This window comes from Cryptomeria japonica, chromosome 10 (genome assembly GCF_030272615.1).
Source record: "Cryptomeria japonica chromosome 10, Sugi_1.0, whole genome shotgun sequence".
Classification (NCBI taxonomy): Eukaryota; Viridiplantae; Streptophyta; class Pinopsida; order Cupressales; family Cupressaceae; genus Cryptomeria; species Cryptomeria japonica.
In genome coordinates this window covers 94,631,897-94,644,785 of record NC_081414.1, presented here as the reverse complement: position 1 = coordinate 94,644,785, position 12,889 = coordinate 94,631,897, and positions in this window count along the sequence as shown.

Here is a 12,889-nt window from a genome sequence, read left to right as displayed (position 1 = left end):
CAAACCATTATTTTTCATGCTTTAAGAAAAAAAATCCCATTTACCAAACAAATTATAGTATTACAACATGCTTCTCTCTCCCTTCAAAGGAGTCAAAATATGTTTCTTACTATTCTTCATCATAATGTAAATATTTTTTCTACCATCATGTATATATTTCATATCATACTACCATTGGCAAAATATTAGAAAATATTTCACTATATGTTCCTAATCTTAAACTTAACAAAACATTGTTCACTTACTAACACTTTATGTTTTTCTTCTACAACTATGAAATTCAAATATAAATTTGGATGTTCTAACCTCTTTTCTAACCTCTTTAGTTTTTGTTGAAGTTGCAGGCTTCAGGATGATTGGCAGAAATAAATATGTCTTCAACAAGAGTATGCAATAACGAGCTTTCTTGAATATTGAGATATGAGATATTTTACAATGTACAAGAGCCTTGCTTATATAGACAAGAGGAGAGGTTGGATTAGAGAAGATTGTGACATGGTCTTAATCTTGTGTTGATGAGACAACAAAAGTGTTGACTAAGATAACTATTACTAGTTGTCGTGTGATAAGATAAGATCACGTGACAACTAACCAATCATCTAGAATGCTACTTAGGACCTAAGTAAACTTAAGTCATGAGAATAAGTCCCCTTTTAAGAACTAGTTAAAATCACTAGGTACAAGACCTTACTAGGTCCAAAACCTTATTCACACCAAAACCTCCCTTAAGTGCAACTTAGGGAGTAGATTATTATGCAAATGATGCAAGATGGGTCTCAACTAGTAGCCCAATGTTAGATACCCATGTATAAATACCTCTCATAAGTAGAGAAAAGGAGAAACACCACTTGGGAAAAAACCTCTCGCAAAAAGAGAGAATTCAAAAGAAGATCATATACAAGTGATAAAATGAGTGATGTATGGAGGTCTCATTAATACCCCCAAGAACTACATTCACACGAAGATATAATTGATATCCTCCCATAAAAGGGAAAGAGAGACAAAGAAGCCCCCCATAATGAATAATCTCGTACAAAAATGTTAAGTCTCTAAAGGCAAAACATGATCTAATTCTTACAAACAACTTGTCTTTCCTTAAGAAGAAACAAAACCAAGTACAAATGCAAAAATGTTTCCCACTCAAGATAGGAATTGAAAGATAGAAGCATGAAGAAGAATGATGAATTCTCTAAAAATAATTCATGTGTCTCCTTGTCCATGAAAGATGCTACCACAATCCAATTAGGTACATGCCTAATCAAAGAAGGTGATGAATTGGAACTTTAAGAAAACTGATATTGAACAAGCTTTGATGATGAATATGTTTTGATTGTAGGAGTACAATGGTTGCCATCAAAGAGGAGAGTTAACCCCTCAAACGTTTCCTCCAAATCTGAAAGACAAAGATGGTCCTGATGAACAAGAGGGATGGAAGTATCAATCTTTGACTTTGAACAAGGATTCAATCTAAGTGAAGGCATATAACCTAGCTGTGAAGAAGAATCATGAACCTCTAAAGCAACCTTGTCTTCATCTTCTAAAGTTTCAAAGTATTCTAAAAAATCAAACTCTCTAATAGTATTACAATCATAGGGTATCCTTTTTGAAAAGTGAAGAGGCATGTTACAATCTAAAACATGATCATCTGGGAATGGTTGAGTTTCAGTTACTCCATACAACTCCCAAATTTTAGTCCAAAGAGCATGAGGATACTCAAAACAATGTTTCATGAGATGTGCTTAGAGTTCTTAGAGTTCTTAGAGTTCTTGATTTTGAAGCTAGCTAGTTTAGTTTCTATTTTAGATTTCTAACTCTAACAATGTTTCATGTGTGTGCTAGCCTGTTGTTTTCTCCTCTTGCAGGTTGATTCCACAATTTGGAGCTCACATAAACAACTATAATATTTTTTTGCTTGTGTATTAAAATATTTTGCTCAACACAATAATAAAAAGAACATTTTTTTAAAAAAATTCTAATGAAAAAAATGACACACTACTTGCGCTCAAGGGGGTCATAAGACAAGCTTCGACAATTTTTTTTGCCCCCAAAATAACTTTTTTTAAAATGGACAAATTTATAGTCAAAACTTGTTGGATCAAACTTATGAATGCAATTGAGATGTTGATTTGGGCCCAAAGTGCTCTGAAAAATCATTGACCTCCTAGATTAGCCAATCTTTACACTTCGTCAAACCCTTATAACTTTGGCAAAAATGGTCAGATTTAAACAAAACAAAAGCTATCTTGACTTTCTCAACCATCTTAGACTCAATGGTGAGCTTAGATCTCCTCAAACATGTTCCAAAAAATTACTTGCAATGATACCCATAAAAAATCTCTCATCTGGCAATAGATCTACCCTCAAATCTGATAAGGGTTTTCCATGGCCATGACTCTGATACCTTGTTGAAGCTCTAGACTTTAGGATCACCAATAAAAATAAAGATGCCTTCCATAAGATAGTATGCAATAATGAGCTTGCTTGAATATTGAGATATGAGATATATTACAATGTACAAGAGCCTTGCTTATAAAGACAAGGTAAGAGCTAGGATTAGTCAAGATTGTGACATGTGTCTTAATCTTATGCAATAAGACAACAAAAGTGTTCACTAAAATAACTAAAAGGAGTTTTCATGTGATAAGATAAGATCACGTGACAATTAGCCAATCTTCTAGAATGCCACCTAGGCCCTAAGTAAACTTAAGTCATGTGAATATGTCCCCTTTTAGGAACTAGCAAAAATCACTAGGTAATAGACCTTACTAAGTCCAAAACCTTATTCAAATCAGCAATTTCAACATAACCATTTCAATCAACACTATATTATTTATAACTCCACTACTAATGATTTATTTTACACCATTTACCTTTAGCCCCTTTCATATAGTTCTAAATAGCCTTCTACATTGTTGGTTAACAGATTTGTCACTTTAGCTTTATACTCTTTTTCCCATGTCTATGACAATTTGACCAACATTTGAATCACTTGCAATGGTATTTGCAAGTACTCTCTTCTTATTTTACAAGGCACAACTACCTTCATATGATATGCAATGAATGAAAACACATGGTATGAAATTTAGTAGAAAGCAGAAAAGACAAACTAACACCTACCCATAGCCATGAAAGTAGATGCAAAGATTTATTTAGAATGACGTAAACGTAGATAAACAACACAAAGTTTACTTATCCCACACACAAATGATATCTAGGGAAATAAAGAACAACAAACCCTTTTCAATATATGACTTAATCTAAATTCAAAGCTTCGGAATTAAATACATAAACAGTCCGATATAATAAAATGACATTGAAAGTAATTACAAAGAAGCACAGTTCATTTCAATTAAAAGAAAACATTATCCTATTTATTCCTTCAATGTCAAAATGTGAGTTCACAGACTCAACACCCCTTGTACAATAAAACTGTGCAGAAAAGAAAAATATGTTGCCCTCCCCTTTTTCCTCCTCTTTCTATAATCTATTAATTACATATTTAAAGATTCTCCAATCAGCCCTTTCAATTTTTGTAACTGCTTCTTTTTAAAAGAATAAGATAACCCTTTCACATTCACATGAAATTTTTGCTCTCAAAATGATTTAGAACATCTTAAAATGTTTTAAATTATTGTACATAAACAATAGAGAAAGTGAGAATTTTTTTATTTCTCCTGATACTACTTCCGAGTAAATTCACTGTGGGTTAACCAGGCATCTTGGGGCCATGAAAGTTTGTGAGCAGTTATGATAATTAAAATAAAAATGGGTTTATTAACCAAATTTGAACAACTCACAAAATTGAGGTACTTCCTTTGTAAACTGGCACTGCTAACCATATCGCTCCATAGAGAAAAATACCAAAATAACATATCATATGAGCTTGTATGGCCATACAATTAAAATTGGTGACATTTGAGACCAAAATATTAGGTGGGTTGTCTTTAGATTAAAGAAATTTGCAACTTTTCTTGGATGCATTTTTGGACTCGAGTCGAGAAATCGGGGAACATTGAAACATCAGAACCCTTTGAGGTTGACAAATCGGGGAACATTGGAACATTGAAACCCTTTGAGGTCGGAAAATGGGGGAACATTGGAACTTAAAAACTTGAAAAAGGCCGACTATGAACTAGGACTACAAAGTTTAAATTTGGCCAAGTTTAAAAATGGAGTAACATGCATTATATTGGATGTTCTCTATTTGTACTTGTAATGGTGAAAAATTAGCATTCCTATCACAGAAGGAAGAAACTATTAATTTATTACTTAGGGACCATTACATTTAAAAGAGGGTTTCAATCCAGTAGATCTAGACAAGGATTAAGACTGGGAATTTTGATTGGATTGGGGTTTTTGATGATGTGATTTAGTAAACCCTCTTTTGTAAATTGAATTGCTGAAATTAGGATAAAAGTGCTCGAAATTGAAGTAAAAATGCATAAACAGTAAGCTACAGTTGCAGGATTGAGCCACAAACCTGGATCTAAGCAATGTAAGAAGATTTGGACTTTCTCCATAAAAGAGCCCCTAAAATGTCGAGACCGTGGTGGTGGTCACCCCGATTCTCCGAACTTTTCACACTCCAATGGGGGATCAATTCATCACTATAAATAATACTTATTATTAAGATCATATCTCCCTACATATTTCCTACACATAGAAAGAAGGGGAAAAAAATTGGGAATAGGGGTTTGACTTTTGGAATTAACCATGAAATAGAAATGAAAGAGAATTGAATTGTAGTAATGGAAATGTTCTCCTTTTGAGGGAGATACTGAATAATGACTGAAAACACAAATGATATACCTCCTTGTAAAGTTTTATTGTCTCCATACGGAATTAGGATTTCATGGTCTTCAACAACATGGAATATGAATGTCAACTTCAATGCTTGAATCTTGACCTTATTGCTACTCCAATGCTTGAAGGAAGACTTATTGCCTGGTCACTTGAATTTGAATGCTTGATAGTTTAAATTGATTGACCAATATGATTGTCAAATTGAATGTGTGTCCTAAAAATGAGAGGGGAAAACCTCCTTTTATACTTGTTTGTCAGAAAATATATTAATTTTCCGACATGGGCCGACACCAGTAGATTTCTTGCTCAATTTTTGAAATGGGGAAGGGGCCCAAAGTCTGGTCCTAATTTAGAGGACCAAGGCACCATGCCCTGGTCCTATTAGGGACCAAGGCGCTATGCCCTAGTCATACCCAATTTTGGGGCCACGACAAAAGATTTAAATGATGCATGAGGTCAATATGAAGTCAAATTTGCAAGACATGAGCAAAATTAGGTCCTCATCAGGCCTAAGGGCATAAACACTAAGGTGAGGACCCAAATGTGGTCAAAATTGTAAGGGAGTACAATTTAGGACGTTGCATTTAGCCCCCACTTTAGCAGGAGTATGAGGTTAAGCATACTCTCGATAAAGTACAAAGGTTCACATTGAAAGGTTTTCATCAAGATGTTAAGGAGGTAGGACACACTAAGCCCCCAGTGGAGTTTAGGTATCTTACGACTTCAAGATCGAGATAAAAGGGACATCATAAGAGAAAGAGAATCATGACTGCAATCCCAGTAAGGTTCACTTACCGCGAGTCATGAAAAGAAAAATACAAAAAATACAAAGCAACTGACTAAGTTCACTAAGTAACTTGATTAGATCAAGTTGTGCACAAAGAGGAAAACATTGAGCGGAGTGTATGCCCCCACATTAATGTGATTGCACATGCCTTATCAAGAGAAATTTATTGAAGCTAGCATACATTCATCCAAAAGAGAAGCACACTATCACAATGATATGCCCCTAAGAAGGATACAAATCAAAAGATAATGGTCGCATGACACAAAACACATAAGGATTCTACTTAACTCTAGGGTCAGTATGCTCTTATGATAAATAATATATATTAGTATAAATTTGTATTGAATTGTCCTCATCCCCCAAAGAAAGTAGAACCACTATGGAAGTGTTGGCATCAGATTGTCATTGATGTCAACAGTTGAGAAGATGCACTGGACAAAGATGCAAAATGATAAGTGTCATAGAGAACAAGTGTAGTGTGATAGAGAATGTGCAGAGTGATTGCTTCAGATCAACTAGACAGAGATGCGAAGACATGCAGAAAAATTCATTAGAAAGAGATGCAACAATGATGTGTGTCCCAAAGGAAGATCAGATTGGTTGAGATGGTGTTGTATCATGCTCGTAAGTTGAGCAAATTTCATTGTATGTGAGCATGTTGAACAATCATGAGTTTGTATTTTAGTCAAAGTCTACAATGAAGACAAAGAAGATAATTTGACTTGTAATTGGACAAAGAAGACACAGATCATAGAGTGGTTAAGGCATTGAGAAAACAGGTCTGACTTAGAAAAAGTATAGTCATAGTAATGCATGACACACAATGTTAGTTGCACACTGTTACAGGGATATCATAACACACCATGTTTATCACTATCACTATTTTGCGGTCAACTCTCATCATTGACCAAAGGTTGTTGCGAAACTGCGACAAGAGAAGCACATAACATGTAGAGAGGGTTATTGTTGTTTTGAGGGTCAACATACTATTTTGACCAAGGTTGCTGCGAAACTACGACAAGTGCATAACATGCAGAGAGGGTTATCATTGTTTCGTAGGTCAACACACTATGTTGACCAAGGTTGTTGTGAAACCGTGACAAGCACATAACACACAGAGAGTGTCATCGTTGTTTCACGGGTCAACAAATAACATTGACCAAGGTGGTTGTGAAACCACGAAAAAGTGCATAACACTTGTGTTAGTCAGACTATGAGAAATGCCAGCTCAACACTCCGCTTGTGAATCCATCATGGATACCTCCTACATGCGGATCTTTTGTATGCATAGGGATACGCTGATGGGTCCCACCATCCATTGTACTGCTAAGTGAGTTATGAGGGTTAGGTGGACAAATCTTTGTTGACAAAGATATGTAACTAAAAAGAGCATGCATATCGAAGGAGATTTTTCAGTCTACACAACAAACAAGAAAATGAGTAAATACTAGGCAAAGTTATAGTAAAAAATATATTTTCAAAATGGGATCTATATGCAAAGTCAAACCAAATTGCAGAGTTTTTGAGTGTAGAAGGAAGGCAACATTTAATTTGGATGTTTGTGTTGGGTCCTCAAAAAAATTTCCATATTTTGAGGGCCCAAGTTGAAAATTTTGCCTAATGCACTCATAATCAACTTGAGTAGCTCACTTTGAGAGCCTATATTTTTGCACCCATAGATTGTCATGAAAAACCATTTTTGTAATAATTCGAGACTTGAGTAAAATACCTTCCCTTGTATGAAGTAATGTGGAACCTGCACAAATGGGTAAAAATATAAAATGTTTTTTTTCCTAAGGGGCCTCTAAGTACTTCACCCTGCATAGCCTTTCATGGGTTTCAAAATGCGATGCAAGCTCACGGGATGGGATTTCACCCCCGCCACCCCGCACCAAGTTTCATGTAGGCAAGGAGAACTTGCAGGCTAGTGGGGAGGGGGAATAGTTGAATCCCCACCACTCTGCGAGGTAACAACATGCATCCATAAGACATTGTGGGGTAAGATGGAACACAGGGAAATGCCTTCCTCACCACCCTACAAGAAAGCAACAAACACTCAAGGAGCACCGGAAGGAAAGCAAAGTGAGACAGATGCAGAGAGAAGGACCTCCACGCCACCCCGCACAATGGAACAAGGTATTCATGGGCTTGTCAATCTCCATGACTTTGGCTGATTCTTTCCACACAGAGCACTCCCCAAGAATGTGAAATATCAAAGAGATGTAGTATATATCCCATCGAAATACAAATATCAGTCAGACACTGAAAATCTACCATGGCCACAAGAAATCTTGCTAAAAGACTATGTCACGCCTAAAAGGAATTGTTGATGAGATATCTCCCATGTCTCACTGAAACATGAAATTTAGTGGGACACCAAAGGTCTACTAAGGGCGAAGGGAGTCTTGTCGAAAGAAGAGGTCACACTGAAAACAACGACGTCGAGGAGACATGTTTTTCGCCTTATCAAAATTTTAATTTCAATATGATGGTGAAAGTCTAGTAAGAGTGAAAGGGGTCTCATCGAAAGGACGCATCACACAGAAATCGTAGAGGCAACCATGAATCGGCATGAGCCTACGAGAGAAGAGAGCTCTTTGCAATCTCACCGCCCTGCAAGAGAGAAGGAGGTATCCAAGGGGCAGTGCGGGGCAAAAGAAGACTCGGGGATAGGATACTCCCGCTAGCATGCCAAGTAAAGTGGTGCACGGAGAATAAGTCACAGGGCTGATAAAAACTAGGGCAATGTGAAGATTAATGCTCAAAAAGATGTAGTAGCGAGCAACCACAGTCAAAAATGGAGAAAGTGCAGAAGGGAATGCGAATGATTACACATTGAGATGCTTAGAATAAGACCTTAGATCACATTATTAAAGCATCAGTTATCGATTGTTGTGGCTGTGTGGACGGGATTTCATCAGTAGGGGTTGAACATAGTGCTTTGTGCATGCTGAAAAATACCATGGGAGGTTTGCTCGATGAACGCCCATTGATCATTTTTTATACTAGTAGCTTATACGCATATACCTCATGTATGAAGAGAATCGATGGGAATGGCAATGTATTATACGCTATATTTGACCAATTCTTGAAATTAGTGGAAAGGTGAAAGGGGGAGAATGTGTTTAATGTAGGGGCATAAATTGCAACAAGTAATTACTTGCCAAGTTGTGGAATATTCTGTTCACACTTAGAGTGTATTTTTTGATAGAGACAGAGTATTCAAAAAATGATATTCACTATCACCAAAAATGAATCTTCTATTTTTGCTCTGAGATAAAAAGTGGGTTGCAGGCAGAGAAGATAGAGAACCACACAGGGAAATTTTCAGACAAAGTTAACAGGGCAAGTGTGTGAGTTGAGACATATCAGTTTTTCTGTGCCAACATAGGAGAGCAAAAATGTGTGAGTGTAGGTCTATTTTTCAGATTATCCAGGTGTCACATTCAGATTCAATGATGCAAAACAAAGGCAGATTTGAGGAGTAAAGTGCAGATTTTAAATTAAAAAATTCAACAAAGAAGAAGATTTGAGTCAATATAGAACTTAGTCTAGGGTTTTTCTAGGGTTTTCTCTTTGTGTATTTAGTTCTCTTTTCTCCTTATTTTTGAGGATCCTTAGGTAATTTTGAAAATATTCTAGAAGCAAGGCTTCCTTATACAATCCATAAATTGGAGCATGTTAGAGTTATGTTTTCAGCTTGTAGTCATTTTGTTGTTTCAAATAGTTTGTAACTAGAATACAAGCAAGTTTAAGTGTTTTATTGCAACTGTCTCCTTTATGTATAATCACTATTTTATGAAATGAATGATCAAGGATACTTTGTTTTGTCTCAGCAACTTCCAGTGTTTGTCTTATTTTTGCTTCTCTTCGAGGAAAATATTTAATTGCTTTAATAGGACAAAGAAATAGTGTCATGTGCATGTAGGATTTTCAAGAAAGGTTGTGATGAAACCAGAAATGAGGATATTAATGTAATGCATTGATATTGTGAACTCATTGGTTGCATGTTAGTCTATTTGGGTTTAAAATTGCATGTTGAAAGTCGACTATGCTTCCCTGATGAAGGCACTGGTTATGGGGTTTGCACCCCATTTTTAGAATCAACTAATCTCATAAAATCTTTTTACTTAAGTTCATACACTTTCCTTGGCATATTCATAATGGGATATCTATTGTATTTTGTAATGTCATGAGTATTGAAAGCTATAGGTTATTTAGGCATTACTCAGGTGTACCCTGATGGAAATAGGGCATACAACTAAGAGGGGGGGTGGGTGAATCAGTTGACACAAAAAATTATGCAAATTTAACTGATTCTCATATCTGATAATTAAAAATGAAAGCATAAATCAACAACACATCAAGAACACACATAACACCAAGATGTTTGACGTGGAAAACCCAGTCAAGGGAAAAACCATGGTGGGAACCTACCCACAATATGGTTATACTCTATTAGAAGTATAGAATTAAATTACAATAGGGAATGTACATACATTCAAGCATACTACCTAGATCTCACTACTCAAAAACTGAAAGGGCTACAATCTAGGGAAGACCCATTGTCTTACAAATAGATTGGGATCACACCCGAAAGGTCATGAACTGAAAATAGTATCTCCTAATGCCTAGTTACAGTTCCGGTTAAGCACAACTTTATTCTTCACTCTTCTCTACCTCCAAAAGATGTATACATTCATCACACATATATTCTGATTGTCATCCATACACTCAATTTCAAAGATATTACATTTATTTATACATGACATCAACCTTATGAAGATCATCAAGATCGGCTCAACACTCACCACCTAATTACAAAAATATAATCATATATGATACAATACCACATGTTGACCAAGCAATGTCCGCCAAGACATAGAACAAACCCATATCACACACCTCGAATGCGAAACACCTCTAAGAATTATGCATCAAAAATCTGCAACACGCTACAAGCATCCAGTTGGCCACAAATATGAAGAACGCTAACATACTTGAGAAAATCATTAGTTACATGCCCAATGATCAATGCAAACAACCAACACAAAAGGCACACGATCCAAAAACATCCACAAGCATCATGAATTACCGCCGCAACATTCACATAAACTCAAATTACTAGAATCATATCATCATTATACTGTTCTTCAAGAACACTAGCTGCAATGACTGTCAACCTTGAAAAATAACTTCCAGAGCACCAAACCATGAACCACTTGAATTAAGGATACAAATCAACGTCCCAAACATTCCTCCACATTTGCAGATCAAGATATTATAATGTGGAGCAATGTAGATCAAATTACTAACACTTTGTGACCACTGAACCACTAAAAAACCAACCACAATCCAAATAATCATAACTCACTCAATTATTCATGTGGACCTCTGAAAAATTGCACTGAATCAACTACGAACAATTCTCTACAAACCCTGATCATCATCATGTTGAACAAACCAACTCACTGAATTTCACTGCATCACTATCACAAACAAAGAAGTATGTTGACATCAATGACAACACATCTCTTAGATATATCTTAATCACATATTTGCATCATACTTACAACAATCTCCAACATACCCACCTTGGTCTCACAGAGCCAAAAGTGTAGGACATTTCAGTCTTGTGACTGAATCTCATTCGTTGGCCAAATCCAACCTTGAACCCATTGATAAGAAGGTGGCTAAATATTTAAGGTTTGGGGATCTATTGATTTGGGAACCAACATATTGAAAATTGTGTTGGGGATTAAATCAAGAAAAAATTGTAAATCATACCCTAGAGTCTTTGGTTGAAAGGTTTTCAATCTGGAAATTTTTTTGTAGCAACATGTATGAAGGAGTTTTGAGTGACTCTGTTGTAAAAGAAGACCCAAAATGATAAAAAAAAATTAATAGCTCTCAACTATTCAAAGATTGTTCCTCAACAAGGAGCTAGCGACTTTGGCATACAAGAACCTGAAGAAGAAAACAAGGATCTCCATATTTGAAGAGATTTCAATAAAGAAAGTAGTGACCAACTATTGCAAATTTTTCCAAGTATTTTTCTTTTGGTTTACCAAAGAAATTTGTGAAAACCATAAAGTGTTAAGGAATGAAATTAACCCTTATTTAGTGTTGTAGCACTAGTAAGAAGGGAAAGTGTTTGTATTCAGATTACATGCTTCTATGTTGTAGTTTTCAGTCATGTTATTTTGAGAAGAGAATATAATCTTGTAGTAGGCGCATTCAAAGAGATCTTAAGTTTGGTTTCAAGTTGTTTCATGTACTATTTCTAGTTAAGGTCTTGTGGTGAAAAGAAAGAGTCATAATGAAGTATGTAACAACAGTGTTTGTATGAATAATTTTGAAGTGAAGTCAAGATGTATTGTCCTAGTTTTGTCTTAGGCATAATGAATAATCAACAAATTGAACCATGTCCACCAAGTTAATTGTTTATCCCAGGAAGTTATAGGCCCTTAAACTTTAGTAATATTCAGGGATACCCACATCCTTTTCCTATTGAGCTTAAAGACCAAATTCCCTTGATCCATGCAAAAGAATCCGAGTCAATAGTCAAGAATGTGCAGTCATTCTGTGAGTGTAGAAGATTTTTCAAATTCATGGTGAAGATGTTGTCATGAAGTTTTTCATAAGGTCTTTGAAATATAGTGCAAGGGAATGGTATCATAGTCTACCCATGTAATGCATATCTTCACAGAAGGATTTTAAGGGGTTGTTCTTGAGTAGATTCAATGGCAATATTGAAAGTTATGGACAACTCTTTAGTTCTCAAAAAATTTTAACAAGTGGGGATGTAATGTATGCATAAGAGAAACATGTGTCAAGTGTTGAAAATGTTTTTCAAAGTGTGAATGTCCTTGCATGTCCTAACCTATGTTCTTCAACATTGGGGGCATTTATATCAACCTCAAGTTGAGTTTGAGTGTAATCCAATTCTTGTGGACCCTACGACATGTGTTAGTGCACAACTAAACATAAGAAGGTTGGAAGGTGAGTCACCACATGCACTGCTATTAAGGTTCCTAAAGGGGTATTGCAGAACATTCCTGTAAGCTTCACACTTCAAGACTCTGAATGGATTGACTTGTCCTTGAAAATCTATGAACCTAGTGTTGTTCATTGGTCTAGAGATTTGAAACCAACAAGCTTGAATTAGATTATTAGATGGATAGATGTAATTGAGAGTTTCAAATCTAAAATTGCACTTAATGTTGAAAATCTTAATGCTGATAATAAGAAGATTGAACAAGAATGTGATAAGAATGTACAAATTGGTAATGATACCCC